This window comes from Pseudophryne corroboree, chromosome 6 (assembly GCF_028390025.1).
Source record: "Pseudophryne corroboree isolate aPseCor3 chromosome 6, aPseCor3.hap2, whole genome shotgun sequence".
NCBI classification, from domain to species: Eukaryota; Metazoa; Chordata; class Amphibia; order Anura; family Myobatrachidae; genus Pseudophryne; species Pseudophryne corroboree.
The window spans coordinates 667,090,746-667,103,181 of record NC_086449.1 but is presented as its reverse complement, the minus strand read 5'-3'; the positions used below and the strand labels follow the sequence as shown (position 1 = coordinate 667,103,181).

Here is a 12,436-nt window from a genome sequence, read left to right as displayed (position 1 = left end):
TCCTTCTGTTTGTGGGTGCAGGGTTAATACCCCCATTATTGATGGTCAGTACTCAAAGCTGTTGATATCTGAGGATGGTGACCCAGAAGTCCAAGTCACAGAGCTCCAGCTGCTCATCTAGTGGGTGATTTTTTCCTATCTTGGACTTTGAAGTTTATTCAGCAAGAATCACGTTCTCTTAGACTAAGAAAGTACATGAAGCTGCAGACTTGGGGGTTTATTTACTAAGCATTGGATGGAGGTAAAGTGGACGGAGATAACGTACCAACCAATCAGCTTCTAACTGCCATTTTTCAAACACAGCCTGTGACATGGCAGTTAGGAGCTGATTGGCTTGTACTTTATCTCCATCCACTTTCTCTCCATCCAAGGCTTAGTAAATAGACCCTTTAGCTCTGTCCATGCAGGAGGGGGTTCGGTATGTGTGACTGGTGTATCGGATGCCGGTGGTCACAACACCAATGCCAGCATCCCCATCTTTAAAATCACAACAGAAGCAAGGTAAGTAGGCTATCCCCTTTCCCCTACCCCTTCCTTCCTGAAGCCTAACGCTAACCTCCCCCCTTAGTGCCTAAACCTAACCTCCCCTGATGGTGCATAACCCTAACCCCCTTTCCCCACTGCCTAATCCTAACCTCCCCCAGGCCCTAGCCCTAACCCACCCGCTATACTTAAGTTCGGAGTGCCGGCTGTCGAGATTCCGGTGTCAGTCTCCTGACCCTGTTGGGATTCTGGGGTCAGCATTCTGACGGGTGTCACGATCTGTCATCAATAGTCTGACTACTGGGATCCCAACAGCCAGTATCTTAATCGCATCCCACAGGAGGAAAGAAACTTTTTACAGCTTGTTCATCAGCAGCTAACTTCTATAACCATGCTGAGTAGAAGGTTGGTGGGGATGCGGTCAACATCCCGCTGGACGGGATCCCGGCGGTCGAAATACCGACGCCGGAATCCCGACCGCCACAATCCCGACATATTCTCCCTCCGTGGGTGTCCACGACACCCACAGAGGGAGAATATAATAGTGTGCCGAGCGTAGCGAGGCACTGTGCCCGCAGCGTGGGGAGTGAAGCGAGCCCGCAAGGGGCTGCATTCCGCTCGCCACCCCTGTCGGGATTGTGTGGTCGGGATTCCGGCGTCGGTATTTCGACCGCCGGGATCCCGTCCAGCGGGATTACGTACTGATCCCGCTTGGTGCCATAATCTGAAAACACTGCCATCCTTCACTTTTATTTTTCTTTTATTGTGAATCATTCTGGTCATTTCAGCGATTCCTTAACCATAGGTCCGGTTATCCATTCTTTGGGATTGTCAGTACATGCTGACCTTTTCCCAAATGTCTAAACCTAGTCCTGCATTCTTGACTTTTTCCCCCCCCAACTTTGTGACCAGGCCCAATGTTTCATAGGTAAGGGGCAAACCCTTCTTCATCCGGCCAATCCCCAACAAGATTGCTCAAGCATTGTTCACTAGCTTCTCCCCTTCTGCACCCAACAAAACTTACAGAAGCCACAGCTCCAGGTGGGACTCCTTTCTCAAGGGTCTAAGGGGTCTATTCGTGAAGCAGTGAAAAGTGCATAGCAGTAAGCCAGTGGAGAAATTGCCCATGGCAACCAATCAGCTGCTACATATTTTTTAGAATGTACTTTTTAAATCTTACTTCAACACTGATTGGTTGCCATGGGCAACTTCTCCACTGGTTTACTTCTCCACTCTATTCACTGCTCCATGAACGGACCCCTATGTGACCAGAAACTTTCTTTACCCCAAGACTGGTATAAATGCAAACAGCATCAATCACTGATCATTCTTGTAGTCAGTCTATAAGAAGATTCAAACAAAAGTAGCGCACTGAAACAAAATGGTTATTACACATAGGGGTGAAGAGGGGGGTTCTTGGTACAAAGTGACACAGAATTTGATGGCAGATAGGAACCACTTGGCCCATATAGTCTGCCCCTTTAATGTATCCTTTGTCACGGCTGTAGTTATTTGTGAATCCGGACTAGGACTAGATACTGGGTTTGGACTTGAGAGCTGAGGGCAGAATTGGGCAGGCTTTAGATTTCTCCTACTCATGCAGAAGTTGTAGGTTGGCTAACGAGTCTGGAGAGGAGAGTGATAGGTGACCAGCTATTTGGGTACTGGCACACTGGTGAATGGAATCACTAGTGCAATGGATAGCTGGGATGTCACTGGTATCAGGATGTCACGGGGATGAAGAGACCAGTGACTGGGTGAATGATGGATTGTATTGGGTTGGGGTTTTGGAATCTGCACTGGAATGGATTGTAGGTAAGTATCAAACAATTTTTATGACATAGAAGGCATAAGTAATGACCAACATAAAGCTACCGACTTTGCCTACTGGGCTTTTATGGTAGAACTGAGTTGGCGGTGCTCCCTGACATTAGTTCAGAACAAACTATTGTGGGGTGTTTTTTGCACAGAAGGGCAAAAAAGGGGATTGCTTTGTTGTCTCACTGGGGCACTCTTTTTAAATATGATTGCTGATTGAGTTATAATATGGGGTACACTGTGAGTGTGGAAATAAAACTTAACTTTTATTAATAAAGACAGACGAAACAATACTGTTGTATATATCCACAACAATAACTTAAAATAGTATTAAATAACAATGTAACAGAATGTTACTCACTTTTATTGAGGTGGGTGGCAGGAAGTATATGTGCACACCCACTGTATTTATTCGACGTTCATCAAAGCGAAAGTTTGAAATCCCTTGTTTGCTCAATCAACTTGTGAATTATTATACATAAGTGCATTCATAAGAGAGAAACAGGGGACCCGGCTTTCCCAACTATGGACTCCTTCTAGAAGAGTAAACAAGAGCGCGTGTACTGTGATTGGTGTTTGAGTTCAGCGTTGCTGATTAATCCTGGGTACATAAACGGAAAGTATGTATGGTAAGTTCCTTGATACTACAGTACCCGGTATTCCCAGAGGGTCACCCCTTCTGGTACTGACCAGGCCCAATGCTGCTTGGCTTCCAAGATCAGACGAGATCGGGCATGTCCAGCATGGTATGACTGTAGAAAATTAGGTGGACAACCATCGACGTATAGAAATACCCAATGAGAAAAACATAGAAACTAGAATGAATGGGTATTGGAGATAGTAAAGTATTTGAAGGAAAATCAGGCAGAAAAAGGTACTTAAAATAAATAGGTATTGAAAATGGAGGAGTACTTGAAAGAAAGGCAGGCAAGGTTTTGGAAGGAATGGTGATCCAATTCCCCTCGGTCTGCCCTGACAATATGTCACATTAATAATAGGTATAAGTCAAGTAAGGAAAAGATTTTACATAGGCAGAAATGCAAATAAACATCTGAACCATGTAGTAAACTGAATAGTGATATTAAAGTTCTGGTAAATGATGGATGCTCAGGAGCAGGTTAAGCAGAACGCTGGGATTGATTTAACCAGTGAAGCAGGTTTTCAGGATGTCGGGATTGGCTTTCCGACTAAGCAGGAGTTCAGAATACTGGGCTGAACCAGCAAGGCAGGTTTGTAGAATGCTGGACGGAATCAGCACAGCAGGAGTTCAGGATACTGGACTGAACCAGTGAAGTAGGTTTGTAGAATGCTGGGCGGAACCAGCACAGCAAGTTTTCCACATGCTGAAGGGTGCTGTATCAGCACATCGGGTTTTCCAAATGCTGAATGGCGCTGTATCAGCACAGCAGTGTTTCTGGATGCTGGATGGAACCAGCAAAGTCACTATGACCACAATGATATGCAGGTCAGTCCCTCTGGAATGGCACACTAGTGAATCTGGAAATGCTGTGATGTTATTGCAGTAGTGGCCTTTAAATCATCCTGGGAGTCAGGTAGTCCTGGAGATGTATATTGCACTAATGGGCCCTACACACTGATAGATCCGCCGCCGAGCTGCCCGACAGCGGATACGGCCAACGGGCAACCCAGCGGGGGGGCAGCGATGGGGGGAGTGAAGTTTCTTCACTCCCCCGTCACCCGGCTCTATAGCAGTGCAGGCAAATATGGACGATCTCACAAGCGACGGGGCACCAGCATTCATCGCTGGTGCCTCCACACTGACAGATATGAATGGTATCTCGTTCATTAATGAACGAGATCGTTCATATCTTTCAGTATTATCTGCCAGTGTGTAGGGCCCATAAGTCTTTACCAGCAGGGGATACTGGAGCACACTCCAGGCTGAGAGACAAAAAAGCACTGACAGATTGCCAGTGCTGGGACTTGGAATTTATACCCATTGCACACTGCTGACTGGATGTGGGATTCACATGATGAGGAAGTGATTCCGGATTGGGTCCAGGAAGGTCAGCTGACCAGGAACTGTTATGGCGACGTCCATAGCTGGTTTTGGAGGGAACTCCAGCGTGGTTTGTGCATAGATAGACAGTAATGGCCGCAGGTCCTGAGAGCCCAGGGAGTTGTATCTGGTGCATACTTGCCTACCTGACCCTCTCCATGAGGGAGAAAATGCTCTGTTCCTGGACTTTCCTGTTAATGCATGATTGCCATCACCTGTGGTGAAACACCTTTCTTATCAATTAACTAGCTCACCACAGGTGATGGCAATCATACATTACCAGGAAAATACAGGAACAGAGCATTTTCTCCCTCATGGAGAGGGACAGGTAGGCAAGTATGATCTGGTGACCACTGGACTTGTGGATGCTGGCACAGAAGCATAGGACATCATGAAGAGACTTGCTGAATTCAGTATTCACACAGAAGGTTAATCAACACAAGTGCTGCTTGTTAGCAACTCTTACTTTCCAGATAGAGACCTCAGCACTCAGGGAACTCATGGTACTGGTGAGCTGTTTATCTCAATCAGCAGAAAACATACAGGATACAGGACAGATGGCAAAGTTAAGTCACCAAATACATGATTTTAGTCAGGATTGTGACATCCTTTAGGTAGCCTCAACCCTATTTGATCCTTAGTTCTTTGTAAAGATATTTATATACCTTTCCCAAGCATGTTTAAATTGCTCTACTCTTTTAGCCTCTACCACCTTTAATGGGAGGCTAAACTACTAATCCACTATCCTTTCTGTGAACTAATTTTTCCTTAAAATTTCCGTGAACCTACCTCCCTCCAGTAGCTGAAACCTCGGCCTCATTAGGGGCTCAGGAGTGCAGGAGAGGTGTAACCACACTCCCCAACATGTTGTAACCACCCCTTTATAATGCAAGCACTATGGGGCATAGATGACCCTCCATAGTCCATAGGCCATGCTACCCACATTACCTGGCCCCGCCAATGTCTCAGCAGTCATGATTATATATTGCAGTCTGCAATGCATTTTTTGGAATGTGAGATAAGATGTGGACACCTAAAATATATATTTGTGCATGAACCCCCCACTCTAGTTTTAACCCTGATCATGGTGAACTATGTGGGGTATTCAGTAGCAGTCGCTACTGATATGCGTTTGCATCTCCCTGCTTTCCCTAGCAGTGCACGCGACCAGGACCCGCTCTGCACGGGCGAGGAGATGTGATCATATTTCAACTATGTGTACACCTCTGCCTGTCATTTATGGGGCGGCGACGCGGCGCTAGGTGAGTGTGGTGTGGGAAACAGAGGTGGGTTTGGGGCAGACGCATGACCTCACACACTGCGACCTGAAAAATTACAGCTCTGTGCCTGCCTTTGCAGCCTAAGGCATCCAGGCAGCCCCCCAGCATGCGATCATAACCATTTGCAGTTTTGATAAAATAGTAAAACTGCAACTGAAGCCTCAAGCAACAGGCACAAAATTTGCATCATCATGGCCCCGTCCCCCGTTCTGCAGTGCCAAGAAATTAGGCACTGTGTAGCGGGTACAGGGCTATGATGATGCGATTAACCGCAAATCGCTTCATCAGGTCTCCTTGCAGTTTATTGTGGGCAGCTGAGTGGGGGTGCAGAGAGCATAGGTGTGCGCAGGGGGGGTGCCTGGTGCGCACAGGCACCCCCTAATGTCTGGCACCCCGATCTTACATGCCTGATGCAGCAATCGCCGAGCAGGCTGATTACTGTCCCCTCTGCGCTGCACCCTGTCAGGACTGCATTACCGATCGGAAGCCTGGGTTAATCAAGGATGCCACTGACATCGGCTTTCAAATTCCCAGCTCCACCTCCATGTACAAAAACAGTGTGATGTGACGTTATTACGTCATGCTGCTCGCATGCCCACCCGTTACACCCACCACATGCCCACCTCTCTCCTTCTATGCTATGCCAACGCCAGCCACTGATAAGGAGCAGCATGCAGCCAGCATTCCTCTTAGGAAGACAAATTCAATACTGGCAGATGTCCGGCAGCAACATTGACACGTCACTTGTTTTTCCAGCAGCGGCAATACTAGTCTGCGACTGTCAGTATCAGTGAGTGACTGACTTGTAAGTAAGCTGCTGCAGCTTGCAGGAGAAAGAGAGGGGGAGCCAGACCAGGCTGAAGAGGAGCACTGTAATTGCAGTGAGTGCCATCAGGGGTGTTTGTTTGGTGCACAACGCAACATCTGACAATGTATCTGCTTTATTAGGATTGGTACAAAGGTGGATATTTTATATGCGTTGACCATCAATAGATGGTGCTAGACACGCCCAAAAGGTGGTGCTAGACACATCCCTCCGACGGTGCACCCCCTAATAAAATGTGCTGCGCACGCCAGTGGCAGAGAGGGGGATGTAGCGGTATGCGGGAGCCTTGTCTGTCTTTCCGGCTGACTCCTGGCCGTTCCGGGAGGGTAGGCAAGTATAGTTCCAATTCATTCAGTTATTTAATCTCTGTATATTGTCAACAGTACAGCAACTCCATCCATCATTTAACAACAGTGTTTATACAGCATCTGTTTTTAATTATTTTGCCACTTAGGTTCTGTGACTGTGGATGATCTAGGTTTTGTGCGGTTTAGTGTTTGTGCTTGGCTGACATATAGGATTGAGTGAATGGTGATTGGCAAACAGTATGGTAGGTGTAAGTGGGAAAAAAAACGAGATTTATGGTAAGAACTTACCGTTGTTAAATCACTTTCTGCGAGGTACACTGGGCTCCACAAGGATTAACATCGGGGTGTAGAGTAGGATCTTGATCCGAGGCACCAACAGACTCAAAGCTTTTGACTGTTCCCAAGATGCACAGCGCCGCCTCCTCTATAACCCTGTCTCCGTGCACAGGAGCTCAGTTTCGTTAACCAGCCCAATGCAGTAGCAGGTACCAGAGACGACAATCGCTCGTAGCCAATTACACCACACACTCACCACAGGAAAGGGTGTCAGCGGCTATGCCAATACCAACCCAAAAAAGCTAAGTGCATCAGGGTGGGCGCCTTGTGGAGCCCAATGTACCTCGCAGAAAGAGATTTAACAGCGGTAAGTTCTTACCATAAATCTCGTTTTCTGCTGCAGGGTACACTGGGCTCCACAAGGATTAACATCGGGGATGTCCTAAAGCAGTTCCTTACGGGAGGGGATGCACTGTGGCGGGTACAAGAACCCGGCGGTATCAAAGGCATAGAACCTTATAAACATATTCCTGAAGACCACGTTGCCGCCTTGCACAATTGTTCAAGGGTCGCACCACGGTGGGCCGCCCAAGAAGGTCCAACCGACTGAGTAGAATGGGCTTTAAATATAGCAGGAACCGGACAACCAGCCTGTACATAAGCATGTGCAATCACCATTCTAATCCATCTGGCCAAAGTCTGCTTGGAAGCAGGTCAGCCACGTTTGTGAAAACCAAACAATACAAAAAGAGAATCAGATTTCGTAATGGAGGAAGTTCTCTTCACATAGATACAGAGAGCCCGTACCACATCCAAGGACAGCACTTTGGAAGACAACTCAGGAGAATTAAAGGCCGGAACCACAATCTCCTGGTTAAGGTGGAAGGAAGACACCACCTTAGGCAAAAAACCAGGCCGCGTTCTAAGAACCGCCCGGTCACGGTGAAAAATCAAATAGGGAGACTTACAGGACAAGGCACCCAAGTCCGATACCCTTCTAGCTGAAGCAATCGCCAGCAAGAATAGGACCTTAAGGGAAAGCCACTTAAGATCAGCAGACGCAAGAGGCTCAAACTGAGACTTTTGTAAGGCCTCCAAAACCACCGACAAGTCCCAAGGGGCCACAGGTGGCACAAAAGGAGGCTGAATTTGCAACATACCATGAGTGAATGTATGTACATCAGGTAGGGTAGCAATTTTTCTCTGAAACCAAACCGACAAGGCAGAGATGTGAACCTTGAGGGAGGCCAGACGCAAGCCTAAGTCCAGGCCCTGTTGCAGAAAGTCCAATATTTTGGCCGTACTAAAGTCATGATTGTGAAACGCGCACCAAGTAAAGTAAGCATTCCAGACCCTAAGGTAGATCCGAGCAGAAGCTGGCTTACGGGCCTTCAACATAGTTTGAACTACCGCCTCAGAAAAACCCTTGGCTCTCAGGACAGAAGCTTCAAGAGCCATGCCGTCAAAGCCAGACGGGCCAAATCCTGGTACACACAAGGGCCCTGAACGAGGAGGTCTGGTCTATGTGGAAGTAGAAGGGGACGATCCCACGAAAGACCCAGTAGATTGGAGAACCAGTGCCGTCTGGGCCACGCTGGAGCGACCGGAAGCAAGTTTCCTCCTTCTTGCTTGAACTCCCGTATTACTCTGGGCAGGAGTGACACCAGAGGGAACACATACAGAAGCTGAAAGTTCCATGGAATTGCCATAGCGTCCACGAACGCAGCTTGAGGATCCCTTGTCCTTGCTCGGAAGTTCAGAACCTTGTGATTGTGTCGAGACGCCATCAGATCCACATCTGGAAGACCCCACGTGTCCACGAGAAGTTAAAACACCTCCGGATGGAGGCTCCACTCTCCGGTGTGTACGTCCTGACGACTGAGATAGTCCGCTTTCCAGTTCAGGACGCCCGAAATGAACACTGCGGATATGGCCGGCAGATGACGCTCCACCCACTGAAGAATCCGTGATACTTCCCTCACTGCCATGCAGCTTTGAGTGCCGCCTTGATGATTTATGTACGCCACCGTGGTGGCGTTGTCCGACTGTACTTGAACAGGTCTGTTCTGTATTAGATGCTAGGCCACTGTTAACGCATTGAACACTGCCCGCAGTTCCAGAATATTGATCGGGAGCAGAGACTCCTCCTTGGTCCACCGACCCTGAAGAGAGTGTTGTTCCAACACCGCGCCCCAACCTCTCAGACTGGCATCCATCGTCAGAAGGACCCAGTTGGATCTCCAGAACGGACGGCCCCTGCTCAATTGTTGGTCCTGGAGCCACCAGCTCAGTGACAGGTGGACCTCCGGAGACAATGAGACCATGTGAGATCTGATCCAGTGAGGCAGGCCATCCCACTTGGTCAGAATTAACTTCTGCAGAGGGCGAGAGTGGAATTGAGCATACTCCACCATGTCGAAAGCCAAGACCCAGCACTTGCATTGCCGAATGTATCGACACTTGCGGAGGAGATAGGAAGTAACAAATCCTGTCCTGAAGCTTCAGGACTTTCTCCTGAGATAGGAACAACCGTTGGTTGTGAGTGTCCAATAACGCTCCTAGATGTAACATGCTCCGAGCAGGAACCAGGGAGGATTTCTTCCAGTTTATCAGCCACCTGTGGCCTTTCATGCACTGGACCGTCAGATCGAGATGACACAGGATCAACAAATCATCCAAGTACTGTAGGATCCTGACCGCCATAACTTTGGTGAAAACTAGGGGAGCCGTTGTCAAACCAAAGTGTAACGCCCGAAATTAGAAATGAAGGTTGCCCACTGCAAACCTCAGGTACTGCTGATGAGATAACACTATAGGAACATGTTGGTAGGCATCCTGTATGTCCAGGGAGACCACATAGTTTCCAGGCTCCAAGGCCAGAACAATAGAGTGCAGTGTTTCCATACGAAACTTGGAGACCCGCACATGCTTGTTCAAGGACTTCAGATTGAGAATGGGCCGCGAGGACCCGTTCGGTTTCGGGAATAGGAACAGTGGTGAATAGTACCCCTTGCCTCTCTGATCCAGAGGTACCTGTACTAACACTCCTGTGGTCAGGAGGGAATGTACCACCGAGTGCAAGGTGTTTGCTTTTGCTGGATCCAGAGGCACATCTGTCAGGCAAAATCGATGAGGGGGACGATTCTTGAAGGGTATGGCATAACCTCAAGCGACGACTTCCCTCACCCAGGTATCTGAAGTGGTCTTCAACCATTCCTGGGCAAAACCTAGAAGTCGTCCCCCCACCCTGGGATCCCCCAGAGGGAGGCCCGCCTTGTCAAGCGGCAGGCTTGTCAGTTTTGGAAGCTGGCTGATGGGCGGCTCAGGCACGCTTCGGTCTGGGCTTGGCACGAGCTTGCTTTGGGTACGGCTGACCTTTTGCTTTTCCTGGAGGACAAAAGGCCCGAGGGATAGTACTTTTAGCCTTCTGTACGGAAGGAGCCGTACTAGGCAGGCAAGCTGTTTCAGCAGTAGCCAGATCAGCCACAATCTTATTGAGGTCTTCTCCAAAGAGAATGTCTCCCTTGAAAGGAAGCACCTCCAGGGTTTTCTTGGAATCCATATCCACTGACCAGGATCTCAACCAAAGGATACGTCTGGCCAAGACGGACGTAGTAGCAGCCTTGGCCGCGAGCACCCCGGCATCGGAGGCCGCCTCCTTAAAGTACAGAGAAGCCGTGGCAATATACGAGAGACATTGTCGAGCATGCTCAGATGCGTTGGAAGGCAGTTCCACCCTTCGGCTCCTGAGTCCACGCCTCAACAGCTTCAGCAGCCAAAGTCACTGCAATTGTTGGCCTATGCACAGCCCCTGTTAGGGTATAAATCGCTTTTAAACAGCCGTCCACACGTTGATCCGTCGGTTCCTTCAGAGAGGTGACAGTAGTTACTGACAGAGCAGAGGAAACAACCATATGCTCCACATGAGAATCTACAGGTGGAGGGGTTTCCCAATTTTTAAATATCTCCACAGAGAGAGGATAGCGAGCCAACAGTCTCTTATTCGGTGTGAATTTTGTCCCCGGATTTTCCCAGGATTCCTGACGTATGTCAAGCAGGTGTTCAGAATGAGGTAAAACTTGTTTAACCACCTACTTACGTTTAAACCTATCCGGTTTCTTGGAGACAGGCTCAGGATCATCAGACACCTGAATGAGCCTGATTGCCTCAATCAAATCCGGGACATCCACCAATGACTTCCCTTCCCCATCAAAAACATCTGCGTCAGTGTCTGTGGGATCAGTATATGCACCGTCCTCGTCAGAGGACGTGTCTGGAATAGCAGTGGATTGGGAGGAGGTAATGGCCCATTTGAAAGACGACTTAGTCTTAGGCGGGCGAGAGTGACACTTAGATTTAGTCATAGACCGATTCAAATGCTTTAACTGAGTGGAAAGCTGATCTGCCCATGGCGGGTTAACAGCAGGAACCATAAACTGCTGCAGTGGCACAGGTGGTCCCACAGGGGGCGTCAATTTAGTTACAAGCGTGTTTAACAATGTGGAAAATGTAGCCCAAGGCGGGTCCTGTGATGCCCCAGGTGCTACCGACCCACTGGGGGGGGTAAGGAACCCCCTGAACCTGAACTCTCAGCTGCCATATTATCCTCCATCACATCCGCGGCCTCACTACCACGCAGTGTGGGAGAAGCCCCAGCGTCGTTGCCACGTGTAGCAGACATAACTATGTGCCCAATATTGGGCAACCTGGTACAGAAAGTTTAGCAGCAATATACCTAGCAAGAACACTCGGTGAAGTGTGCCTATGATAGAACAGACCGGGAGTTCAAGATATATAAACTATATGGTGACTATAAATCACAAGTAAAAATACACAGCAAGTATATCTTGTGATACAATCCTATATTAAACAGAAAGAAACCTGAAACACTTGGCCCCCTCAGGTATAGCAATATAGGAATAGCCCACTGAGTGAAATACCCTTCAATAAGGCAACCACGCAGCAGCTACATGCACACACACAAATATAGTCATAAGCGTACCATGCAGAAATTATGCACCATAAAACTGCACTGGACTAGCAATACAAAGTAATACTCAGTATGGCTATATGTGTTAACAATAGATATATCAAAGCGCAGTAAACACTGGATGTATATCACAGGGTGTTTGTACCACACAACCATGAATGTAATCAATGTATGCACTCTTTCTTAACGAACACTGTCCCAGTGACAGGTAGAATACTTAAGGGTCCTGTATGAAGCACAATACTGGAAATTGGGCGGTTCTACAGAGGAGGATTTGCCCCAGCAGTCCTAGAAACAGCTCAGCTCAATCTGTGATGGCTGCTGGTCAGGAGTGAGTGAGAGATATGCAGCTCCAGGGCGGGAACATTTCCAGAAATGGCGCCCTGGGGCTGGGGGGGGAGGGGCCTCAGGTCCGACCTGCTCCCCCTGCTGGCA

The 12,436-nt window shown here is 48.4% G+C and overlaps 1 protein-coding gene and 1 pseudogene across 1 annotated transcript in view; both read right to left on the bottom strand.

Annotated features, from left to right (window-relative positions):
• The window catches only part of FGF18 (fibroblast growth factor 18), an 816,148-nt gene that overhangs the window by 574,414 nt on the left and 229,298 nt on the right, over positions 1-12,436 (bottom strand). The window lies entirely within an intron of this gene.
• LOC134939103 (5S ribosomal RNA) lies at positions 2,943-3,061 on the bottom strand (annotated as a pseudogene).